At 41.4% G+C, this 12,756-nt stretch overlaps 1 protein-coding gene across 1 annotated transcript in view; it reads left to right on the top strand.

Moving 5' to 3' along the window:
• The first annotated feature begins 669 nt into the window (after window positions 1–669).
• Window positions 670–12,756, top strand: part of slc38a4 (solute carrier family 38 member 4) — a 56,603-nt gene continuing 44,516 nt past the window's right edge. The window contains exon 1 of the mRNA XM_079552460.1: window positions 670–804. The gene's annotated coding sequence lies outside the window, so the exon portion shown is untranslated. The remainder of the gene's footprint in view (window positions 805–12,756) is intronic.

Genomic DNA, 12,756 nt, shown 5'->3' with positions numbered 1-12,756 from the left:
GAAAGAAAGAAAGGAAGACAGAAAGATGGAGGAAAGAAGACAGAAAGAAGAAGGAAGGAAGAAAGAAAGAAAGAAAGAAAGAAAGAAAGAAAGAAAGAAAGAAAGAAAGAAAGAAAGAAAGAAAGAAAGAAAGAAATGAGGAAAAAAGGAAGAAAGAAAGGATGGAATGAGGAAAGAAGGAAAGGAAGAAAGAAAGAAAGGAAGACAGAAAGATGGAGGAAAGAAGAAAGAAAGAAGAAGGAAGGAAGGAAGAAAGAAAGAAAGGAGGAACGAGGAAAGAAAGAAGAGAGAAAGAAGAAGAAAAAAGGCATAAAGAAGATATATGTAGTACATGTAACAAGCCCCAAACGGCATTTTAATTAGCATAAACTTTTTATAATGAGACCCAAAAGTGAGTGGTACAAAAACAAAAGAGAAAGAAAGAAAGAAAGAAAGAAAGAAAGAAAGAAAGAAAGAAAGAAAGAAAGAAAGAAAGAAAGAAAGAAAGAAAGAAAGAAAGAAAGAAAGAAAATAATATAAATTTATTGTTGGCCAAACGGTGCTCCATAACCACAGACGCTCATAACGCTCACACGTCTCTGGCATCACTGGTCGCTTATGGTTCTGCGAGGCTTTTGGGGAGGACCGGGAGCCCCCCAAAGCAGCAGCGCGCACACTGGTGTAACACGACGCTCATCACATGGCAAATGGAAATTTCCACTCCGCCAAGCTTGTTAAATGGGACGGGTCTCCAAGTCTGCTTTTCACTCGTGCGCCTCCTCCTCCGCCTGCAGCAGCTGTCCGCCACACTCACTCGCGCGTCGGGTAAGCACTCTCCGTCTCCTTGTGTGCTTCTTCTGTGGAAATGTGTGCATGTTTATACTCTGGGCCACCATGTTTGATTGCCCGGAGGCGAGCGGTTTTGGTTTAATTGGTTTTGCCAATTTTTGGTATAAGGATGCAATACGGGCTCCTTCTGCGCGCGCAAGATTTCTATAGCAGCTATCACCGTTCACCTGTATGAGTCAAGCGCTTCTACTCTTTTTCCCCCCTCAAACTAATGAGGCTTGAGGATGCAAATAGCGCGTAGGATGTTTAACCACATGCAACAGGATGGCGATGTGCCGCGCGCTTCCTGCAGGGTGTTGCCTCAAGTCAACATATAGCTCTGCGTAAAGCGCCAAGCAGAAACACCCCTCACTCTCCTCTCATGGGCACAAATTCCTCTCTTTTTTATCACGTCTCTGTCATCTCCTAATGTTTTCCTGAATCCTCCCGCGAGCATGTTGGCGCGCGCCGGTTGATAGTTCGGCAATAGTGTGCGTAAAAAAAAAAAAAATAGCCCAGTCGCGTGGCTTCTTGTTTTGCTTTCCACGCGTTTTCGTGCGAGGCTATACGGACACAAAGGGGGTGTTTATTAGCAGCGCGCGAGCATCATTCAATCATCGGGTTCTGTTCGTGTAAATTAGGAGTGTAGTTGCTGGGGTGGTCTGGGCCTTTGTTGTGCCCCGCGTAGACAGTATGGATATGTAAATGTATGCAGTTGTATGTAGCAGCGAGGTGAGCGAGGGGCCCCCTTTGCAACGAGATGTGGCCATATCGCGAAATGCGCACCGGCCATAAATCAGTATAAACGCTTTTGCTGTGATGGGAGTTGGCTTGTTCCCAGTTTGCAAACGTGGAGCGCGGGCGCATCATTTATTTACAATTTAAAGGGGCGGATTCATGCTTTGCACGTGAGGGGGACTGAAACTTTGGAGAGACGCAAACAGGAACAATGTGACAAATTGTGACTCAACTGTGGTTTGCTGTCGGATATAGCCTGGTGGAGACCGGGGTTATTTGTCACACTTTTGTTTTCTAGAGTTCGCTGCTCATCAACATAAAACCCCACACGAGTCAGACCTGGATTAAATGAAAGCTTGAACCTTTGATTTGAAGTAGACCTCGCTCTTGTTTTTCTATCATATTGAGATAAATAGTTGTTAACCGTCAAACACAACAAAATCGGCTGTGACAATGTGCCCCATATGCGGGGGAAGTTGTCACAATGCTTGGGGTTGGTTGTCACTATTGTTTTTAATGGAGTTTTACATTTAGTTTGATAAACATTTGGAACTTTTTTTTTTTTTTTGCTTTTTGAGATATAAGGACAAAATACGCAATGCAAAGCCAGATGCGTTCATGACTATGTAGCAAAATGCTCTACGACAGGGGTGTCCAAAGTGCGGCCCTCAGACCAATATTTGGTGGCCCTCAGCCTCGTCACTGAATCGGTACACATCTTCAGAGATTGTCCTTTTTATTTGAAAAGTTATAATTCTACACAATTCTAACCTAACAACTAATCTTTTATTGTGAGACAGAGCGGGCATGAAGGTTTTAAGCATAAATAAAGGTGTGGGGCACAATTTAAACCTCTGCTAGTCCAAGGTTTCGTGGCATTAAGCACCGAACTCTGGCCCTTCACCCCGAGTTTGCTTCAGTATGCGGCCCCCCCATGAAAAAAGTTTGGACATCCCTGCTCGATGAGGTGTAAAATGTACAAATTCACTAAAATAACCCAAACACACGGACTCTATAAAAGCTAAAGTGATCAGAAAAACATATTAGACACAAAAGAACAAAATGTCCCATCATGTATACCTCATGTGACAAATAACCCCTGAGTTGTTGTGACAAATAACCCCCAGTGTCCACTTTACGAACAATGTAAGCCAGCTAGCAAACAGCTTTAGCATGCTAGCTCTAAAACGGCTCAAATCGAAGCTAACGTTTGTGTCTTTCAGATCAGTGTCCTTTTGTTTACGGCACTAACTAAAGGAAAGCTCTCATTGCAAAAATAACCGTGACATTTAAGCTTGGGAAAAGGCATAAAACAATTCAAGTGTGCCCCTGTCCTCATGTCTTCAGTCCAAATGAGAAAATTATTCTTGTGAGAGAAGGGGAATACCAATAAACATATTATATATCAGTAGCAGCGTACAGCACCCTCAAGTGTGGCTGTAAAAAGCAATGTGGCAAATTACCCCGATAGCCCCGATCTCCCCTAATCGGAAAGAGTATGTTGTCGATTCTATGTCATTTACTCTAAAGCACACACGAAGCCTAGACAAATTATGCTATATTCATTTAACAATGTACTTAACAAAAAAACATATATGTACGCAATAGGGGGCAGCATAGGGAGAGTTCAACTACAGCCTGGTGGGTGAAGCTGTCCTTCAGTCAGTCTGACCTGGCACAGATCGAGACTCTGTGGTTCCTCCTGACCGGATTGATGAGATTGTAAGGTGGTTAGGTTTAATATTGAAAAAAAACGTGTGAGATGTGAGTGCAATATTCCTGCTCCTACAGGTTCCCTCAGCGGTATTGGAGGACGGGTCAAATGCAGAGGACAAATTTCCCTCAATAAAGTGCATGAGGAAAGAAAAGCACTGTCTTCCCGTTATGATATGTTTTCTTTACTTAAATATAGCTATTGCCGTGTGACGAGAGCCTTTGAGGTTATTTGATAATCCGTCAGTGACTGTAATATCAATTAGGAATTATTACAAGGGCCTGGATATCTGGAGAGAATCCCCATCTTGCACTGGCTCATGACTGTCAATTGCAGAGTAAGATTAAATTACATTCTAGTCCCCCTTTGTGTTTTTAGTCCTATAAGACACTTTTGTTCATGGTTAAGGAAGTTGAGTTATTGTTTTCTCTGACCACATGGATCTGTTTTCATCACCTTTATATTTCGACCATTTGCAATTTTCCGTCACTTGAACAAACATGTCTCTACCGTCCCATGTCCAGCCCCTTAATGGGATGTTGTACTGGCAGCTTAGGATCTATCACACTTACATGTACCTTTCCCTCTTTTCTCATCTCATTATGATTTGTCCGATGTTGAGACTATATTCAGGACACTGCATTTCATTCCTATCTATTGTGCTTTGTTACAGTATTGTACAGTATGGAAATGGGCCAACACCTTAGGCTCTGGGAAGTCCCACTCTAATAGTTTCCTGAAATATTTGGTTTACTTCCTGGTGTGGACCTATTTTCGGTGTGGCCCCAAAACATTGTAGCGCTTTACAAAATGTATTATTTGTCATAGTAAAGGCAGGGACTATACTGGAGTGGTGATTTATTGTTATGTAAGTTATCTTCTCTGACAGATCCTCTGTTTATCATTGTTCTGATGCTGATTAATGGAAATGTGTATAGAAAACTGATCGTTATTCAGATGGCCTTAAAGCAGTATTAAGTAACTCTTCCCCCGAGAGGCCATAAGCGGAACTGCAGGTGTAGTAGAAAGTTACGATTTTTTAACTTATTAATTGTCTTGGAGAGGAAATACTACGCTGCGAAGGGAGAGAGGGTTATTGTACATCCAATTACACAATGGAAATCATTTTTTTCACTCAAACTTGGCTGTAAATACTGTTTAAAGTGACGTTAGCCCGCAGTTAGCTTTGCCCGTTAGCATGTTAGCTTCTTCTTCGTGATTCCATTAGTGTGTATTGGTGGCTCCGGTCCGGTGGCAGCCAAGTTGCGAACATGGTTTTCTAGCCAGAGACACCAGGGGGAGAGGAAAGACCCTTCAATCATCCCATTAACACTTGTATAACCCCACAGGGACTACGAAAAGGATTTATTAAGTTAAACACGTTACTTTGTACTGCTTTAAGTACTGAAAAAACAATATGACAAAAATACTGTTTCACTTGGTTTACACGCAATTGGAGCAGCAAGAGTATCCACAAGTTAAGTGCAATTGGAGTGATTACAAAAGAATTATTATTATTAACTATTATCATTATTATTAGCTATCTGTTTGTGGTATGTTATGCTGCATACTGTAGCCCTCTTAGACCTCTACAAATCTGCTCGGAAAATCTGGTGATTCATGTGTCATCATAATACTTCATATTTCAGTCTTCTGTCATGTTAAAGCTCTCGAATGTGTGGAAAATCTGCACAGTGTACTGAGCCTCTAGACTTTAAACCAATAATTTCAAATCGCTAAACCCGTTCAAAATATTATTCACCCTGACTGTTTTCTAGGCCTACATGTTGCCACATATTTTAACCCACACTTTCATTCTCGCTTGGTGCTTCTTATCTCACCACAAGCTGCAGATGAGGTGCATTTGACTCGAAAACAAAGGCCTGCATTGAGTTTGACAAAACATCTCTGACTGGCTCCATATGGCGCTGAGTTTCCATCGTCGCTCTCCTGACCGTAAGACCTTGAAATGCAGTCGGCCCCACAGTGCGTAAAAAAAAGTCTCTCGAGACTCTTGCTAATCTTTTGGTTTTTTTAATGGAATGGAAGCCTAGTTGTATTTGTAAGCTGCTTCACTCCCCTGTGCACGACTAGTCTTCCTCCAACTGATCAATACACTGCCTGCTGCCAAAAAAAGATTATTAGTAGGGCAGGGACAAAATATTGGATCGGACTTGGATTGCAATATTTTGTTAGGCATTTTTATCACACATTCCTTAGTTTTCCAGTAACAGCTACACAGCACTTTGTTACCTTTTGTGTTAATGCACTTCACAGAGTTTAAAAATGTTAAAAGTATTTTCCTCCCCCGACATGTTCCAGTCAGGTCCTGGTAATGAGCCCAGACCTGTTCACCACAACTGCCTCTAAAATCCTGCACTGTCACTCAAAAAGTTGCTACTTCGGGTCAGAAGTGCCGCCATGCACGAGTTTAATATAGAATCTGCAGTTATGCGTTAGACCTGAGGTGGCAGTAGTGAGCATAAAATGACCAGCTTGCATCTCTTTAACACTTCAGTAAATGTTAAATGGCATTTGGTTTACAAACTTTAGACACATGACTTTTTACACATTTTACGGTAAACACATTACTCGCTTACTGTATCGCAATATGTATCGGATCGGCCCCTGAGTATCGTGATGCGTATCGTGACAAAAGCGGATCGTCCCAGCCCTAATTATTAGTCCTGCTGACAAAGGTTCTTGGATGAGAGGAGAAACGTCCAACACTAAAAGCATCAAGTACAGATAATTGGCATAAGAACACATTTTCAAAAGTTATAAAACATAAATACTAGGGCTGGGACGAAATACCATATCATACAATACTCTCTGCAGCAATACCAAGTATCGATGCTGAATCAAGTACTACATTTTTATCCTGCTGTTCTTTGTTTCCAGTAACAGTTACACAGCACTTTGTTACATTTGGTGTTACTGCACTTTTCAATCTCAACACTTCCATAAATGTCAAATGGCAAGTTTAAAGGTAAACTTTGAATTCATCATAATTACTTACTGTATCACAATACGCATCAGACCGGCCCCTGAGAATCGTGATTAGGGCTGCAACTAGCGATTATTTGGCAATCGATTATTCTACCGATTATTTTCACAATTAATCGCTTTGATATGAATGATGTATGAACATTTTTTTTTTTTTATCACATGCTAAAGTGGCATTGCTTGAGGACGTGCTGATCGACTTATCGTTCAATAAATGACAGATGAACGATACATTTTTGGGTTCGATATTTATCGTCGGTACATCTATTAGCATTTCCCCTTATTTTTTCTTTGTAAACTTTGAATTCTAACTGAAGCAAAATGAGTTTCATTATATTTCACGTTTATTACAACTTGTGTGGTATTTTAGGAGAGTTAACAGTCTCTAATATCATTAGAGTCAATAAAATTGTTTATCGTGATACTTTCCTGCCTCAATATATCAAACTTCAAATTTGTTATCGTGACAGGCCTGTACCTGCTTAATTCTGCTTCTGATTGGATGATTAATTTTAAAACCAAAGTAGGTTTTCATAAAAAAATACACAATATTCATGCCATTTTTGCTTTTTGCTCTATTTGAGTCTGTGTTTACTAGAAAATGATCGATTGCTAAAATAGTTGCTAACTATTTCAATCAATGGATTAGTTGTTGATTAATCGTTTAGTTGTTTCAGCCCTAATCGTGATCCGTATCGGACCGGCCCCCGAGTATCGTGATACGTATCTGACTGTGACAAAAGTGAATGTCCCAGCCCTAATAAAAACCAACACTGAGGCATCAAGACTGTACAAAACATAAATGATTCATATCTCAAACCCCAGGAGTGGGATGATCTGACACCACCCGGTGACCTGAATACATGCATTACCACATTACATAAGTGCCGCTCATCAATCATTTTTGTTCATACACACAGCAGTTTCAGTCAAGCCGCAAGGTCTTGGCATTGACGTAAAACACAGACTAATGCGGGTATAAGCAATAAATTAAGGTGAAGTTTGGGAACGGCAGGATCTATAGAAGCTTGTTATGTCAGCACTGTGGTGACTTCTTGTGGAAAACCAAATGCTTCTAGAAATGATCTTTGCGTTTGGGAGATTAGATTGCTTAATGTAGGGAGAGTGGCCAAAAGGTTTATTCAGTTTACATTTAATTGTAAGGGTAATACAGTATAATGAGTGGTAATTGTTGAATGGCAATGTTGGACAGTGTTTTAGTTTTGATTAAATATTTATATTTCCAAACAGAATTAGGTAGTTCTCGACAAACTTTATAACAAGCTCAAGGAAGATTAGTGACTTCTAGGGATGTCACGGTTACTGGTATAGCGGTAAACCCCGGTAAAAATGTTGATGGTAATAATTACCGTCTTTTTTTTGGATAAAATATTTTACCGCGGTTTAGGCAAAGTGAGCCTCATGAGCCGCCGTCTCATCTGCTGAAGCTGTCGCAGGCGCCTCTGTAGCTGCAACCAAAACAAAACTTTCTCGAAGCTGGAATCATGTCCGAGACGACAGCGCGCAGGATCTATCAGCCTCAGAGACCGAGCCTGAAGTCTGGACATGTTTTGGGTATTTTAAGAAAGCCGAAGGACAGTTGATAGAGACAGTTTTCCTGTTTGCGGAACGTGAAGGAAAAAGTGTCTCTAAAGCAGCAATACTTCGAACCTCTGACTCACCTGCGTGACCGTCTCCCACAACTCTATATCAAGTAAATTAACGTTAGCGTTTTAGCTGAAATGCTGATGTGGGACTTTGGGTTGCGGGAGAAGGTAACGAGTCACCCCATAGTGCGGCTGCAGCGCCACCGCCAGCATATAAGCCGTGTCCGGATACCTCCGCACGATGGCACAATGCATTACGGGGCTCCCAGTGGCAGATTGCAATAGATTCACTCTCGCCGCAGTATTATGAATTTAACAATGATCACTGTCAGATGGCATTTTCCCAAATCTGCAAAGCGAAAGCTCACTGGAAGGACACAAACTGAGAACAATTATCATGATACAGACTGTTTATCTTGTTCAAAAATATTTGTTTCTGGCGCTATAAATTGTACATGTAAGACCCTCGAAACGATTGACAACACATCGTTATAGTTCCTTTACTTTGAAGTGAAACGTTGCACTTTTGATAAGGCTTTGTCTGTATTTTTTTTATTAAAAGCACTGTTACTGTGTAAAATAAAATACCGCGATGATACCGAAAACCGCGATCATTTTGGTCACAATAACCGTGAGGTAAAGTTTTCATACCGTGACAGCCCAAACTTCCAAACGGAAATATGAAATACAAGAATTGGTTAGAACTTTGTAGAGGTCTAAACTAGAGCTTGTGCATAATAAGGATCATTTGTTTTTTGCTGCATGACTGGACCTTTAAAGTTCAATGTGATTATTTGTGCATTCCTAATAAAAAAAGCATGTGAAACACAGTAATTAGAAATATGGACCAGAAAGCTTCTCGAGCAAATGCAACAAAGTGAAATAAATCTAAAAGTCACAAGTTCATAAAAGGTCTTTGAGCAGTACTTTTTGATATCTACACTTAAAGTAGCGAGACATGTATCCTTGTAGTTCTTTTTTAAATCCCCTAATTTGTTCTTGCGGTTTGGAACGCTTTTTCGAGGCAGCTTTGGGACAGGTACGAACACCTGCCGGAGCTCAGGGGGGGGCGGGATTTGGCGTGAGCGAGGTGATTGGCAGTTGTAGGTCAGTGGCTGATGTAACTCTCAGCTTGTATTAGCGCAGCAGCGACAGGCAGCGGCTTGTGTTGAAGAAAGCGGGCGATCACTGACACAAAGACCCAGTGAAGGAGCGCCACGAGCATCGACGAGCGCTGGCAGCCTTCCCGAGCCGGATTAACGCGTTAGAGTGAAATCTTAGGAGGGACCCCACTGTGTCAGGGCTATATTTACCAGCAGCGGTCTTGCATAATTTATTCGAAGTGCATAGGCCGGAGAGGGTAGGGGAACTAGCTGTGCAGTCATATGGCCCACAGATGGGTCATGTTTCCAAGAGAGCTTTTTCCCCCTTGGTTTGTTATGTGAGCGTGACACAGACCATTCCCGACTACTGTGTGTTATGTCAGATTAGCGCATATGCTCTTTAAGATCAGTCTGACCAAGCTTTTTATTCTCATTTGTCCCTTAAATGTCCTGGCCTCAAAGGGGAACTCACTGTACATGCTTTTAATGATAGAGGAGAACGTAGCTCTGCCTCTCTGTCTGTATTGCTAGAAAGAGCACACAGAAAAGCATTCATCTTTAAGGGGCTAGATGCAAGTTAGCCATTTTATGCTCACTACTGCCACCTCAGGTCATACATGTAACTGCATCTTCTATATTAAGCTTGCACATGACGGCAATTCGGACTCGAAGTAACACCGTTTTGAGTGACAGTGCAGGGTTTTAGAGGCAGTTGTGGTGAACAGGTCTCTCATTCTACACATTAGGACATTGTTGGAACATTTAGGGGGAAGAAAATACATAATTTTAACATTTTTAAACTCCTTATAGTCTCTTTAACATCTTATTATTTAAAGGAACAGGCCACCGCTTTTCCATGCAGAGATATGTTCTTACCTGAGCTTAGACGAATTGATGTGTACCTGTCTGGTGTTTTTGTGTGCGCTCAGTCACGCAAAAAGAGCAAAGATGTTGTTAGCATTTAGCCTCTCCTCTTCTCCTCTATGGGGCCAAACGGGGGGTGAAGTTAGAAGCGACCAAGCTCTGTTTTAAATACGGTTGCGTGAGTAGTTAAACGATCCAAGTATAGCTGCACAAAATTAAACATGTGGATAAAAAGGGGCACTATATTTTAAGGCGCAATAACACTTAGGAGCACTTCGACGTCCAGTAATATCTTCACTTTGCTGTGATATAGTACCCCTTTTTATCCGCTTAGAAAATCATACTTGGATTGTGCAACTACTCATGTAACTGTGTTTAAATAGGGAAAACGTGGAAGAGCTTGGTTGCTTCTAGCTTCACCCCCATTTGGCTCCACAGAGGAGAGGCTAAATGCTAACAACATCTTTGCTCTTTTTGCGTGACCGAGCACATTCGTAAAGACCAGACATGTACGTATCAACTCATCTAAGCTCAGGTAAGAACATATCTCAGGCCCTGTCCATACAAAGTCAAGCTGAGGACCAAACGCAAAGATGTTTTATCAATCCAGTGTATCGTCCATACGAGCCCGGCGCTTTGGGGGTCAGTAAACAAACATTTTCCAAACCAGCTCCCAGAGTGGAAAGATCTCAAAACGCCGTTTACGTGACGCCGTTGTTACGACGTCACCGCAACTTTTACTAAAACGATGACATCACAGCACCAGAGTGGTGTCTGTTATCCATAATCTACTGACCTTATCATGAGTTTTACTCATGGATCTATGATGGTTTGACTCCGCTCCTCTTTGCTCCACTGCAGTCCACAAGCCACAGGTGACAAGTAGAAAAACACGGCAGAGTCAGTCTGAGTTTTTTGACTAACAGTAAAAGGTCAGTGACAGGTTTTTCTGCTTTAGTTCCATTACTTCTGAAGAATAAACTCACCTCCTCATCTCTTCTGTAGATCCTAAATCCTTGAATCTGTTTCATTTTCACTGTTTACATTCCACAAGTTTACTGCACCTGCCCCTCTACATCTTGTTATATTAATTGTGTTAGTGTCACAGCGCCACACACAGGCCTGGAAGATGAATTGCACTGTTTTCACAGACCTGAGTCAAACCATGTGAACGCACACATTTACTAAGCTGGTTTCGTGCTGTTTTGTCTTCGTGTGGATATAGCCTTAGTATGGCAAAACAGTGGCCTGTTCCTGTTCCACAATTTCTCAAGTTCGATCTTAATCAAATCTAAAAGCTTCTTGAAAAAAGACGTATATGAGGATGAAAATGCAGCAAAAAAAGTGATGAAAACGCCACTAAAGCAGTTACAAAAAAGAAGTGACAAAATTGCAACAACAAAAAAGTGACCATTATACCATAGTCTCTTCCTAATGCCCCTAAAAAAGAGCCGCACCGTATATCTGCAATGTAGGTGAAGTGTTTTCTGGGGACAATGGTATGCACTCATGCACTCAGATGAAGTTCAAACTGTCTTCCCTCCGGGGGCTTACACATCTTTGGCGAATTGGGTCAGTCCTTTCCTTCTTTCAAGTATAAGGTTAAAGTTATAAGCTCAGATAATTAAGAACAGTGGGTCACAGTATTTATAACATCGATTGCACTGGGTTGATTGAGCTGAAGACGTTTCGCGTTTCAGCCTCTCCTCGCTCCTTGAGTTTTTGCGGATCTCTTTGAAGGGAAAGTCCCGGGGAACCTCCTCAGGCTTCAGGTCAGGGGTCACGGCAGGGGTCACTGCTCACCATTGAAGCCCACACAAACTCGGGGAAGCTCGCTGACATATACACTTTTACAATCTGTGTGAGCACATTTTAGCACGGAGCGGCTTCCTCCCCTCTTTGCTGCCACTTCAACTGAACAAGTCAATTAACTCTTTAACTATAAGGTGTCTGTGTAGGCTCTCAGTCGTACAGGAGTTGTCCATCTTCAATGAAGGTTCTCGAGTCGTCTTCAGTGATCTGTTGTTGAAGTGTCGAACGTTTCGCCTCTCATCCAAAAGGCTTCGTCAGATGTTTTTAAAGTTGTTGAATATATTTCAATCCAGTATCCAATCCACTTTTTTTTCCATAGCACATTTAAAGAGGGGGTATTATGCTTTTTTTCAATCACATAGCACCAGTCTATATCACACTATAATGATGACGAAACCTTCTGTTGGTCTGTAAATGCAGTAAATTAGAATAACTGCCTTGTATAAAATTGCTCTCTCAAAATGGCTGTAGTGAATGTCTTGAAATAGGCCTCTGTCTCTTTAAGAACCTCTGACCCTTTCCGACACGCCCCCTCCACACGCTGTCTGTGGCATCAGTGGGGAGGGGGTTCTGCTGAAGAGCAGTGGTTGGTCACTCGGCTGGTGGCGAAAGCTCGGAGGCGTCTCCAGGAGGTGGGGGCGTTCCTAGGGGGACTCAGGCAAACCTATCCCTAAAATGGCCGCCATCAGAGTTTTTACAGATTACTCAAAAATACGTGAATGTGCCAAGGCAACACTTCAGGCATGTTTTTAATGAGGGAATGACATAATAACATGATGTAAAGCTTGAAAAAGTCGATTTTGCATAATACCCCCCCTTTAAAGCAGTCCATGTAGCTCCTCCAGTCAATAAAATAAAAGTCATCACTAAAAGAATAAATGATTAAAAGTTTAAAATCAACAAAAGTAATAAGCAATGAATAATTAAAAATAAATATATATGTGCAATATTTCCCAATATTTAGTTTAGTTTATTGAAAGCGGTGTGTAGTTACATTAAAAAGATGGCTGCACCAGATTTAGCAGTATCCTACACAATTACAATGACATTACAAAATTAAAATGACATAACAAAACTACACTGAAAGAAATGATTAGTGGTGCTT

The sequence above is a fragment of the Gobius niger genome, assembly GCF_951799975.1.
Source record: "Gobius niger genome assembly, chromosome: 2".
In the NCBI taxonomy this organism is placed as follows: Eukaryota; Metazoa; Chordata; class Actinopteri; order Gobiiformes; family Gobiidae; genus Gobius; species Gobius niger.
The sequence above is the reverse complement of the archived record's forward strand: the minus strand, read 5'-3'. Positions and strand labels throughout refer to the sequence as shown.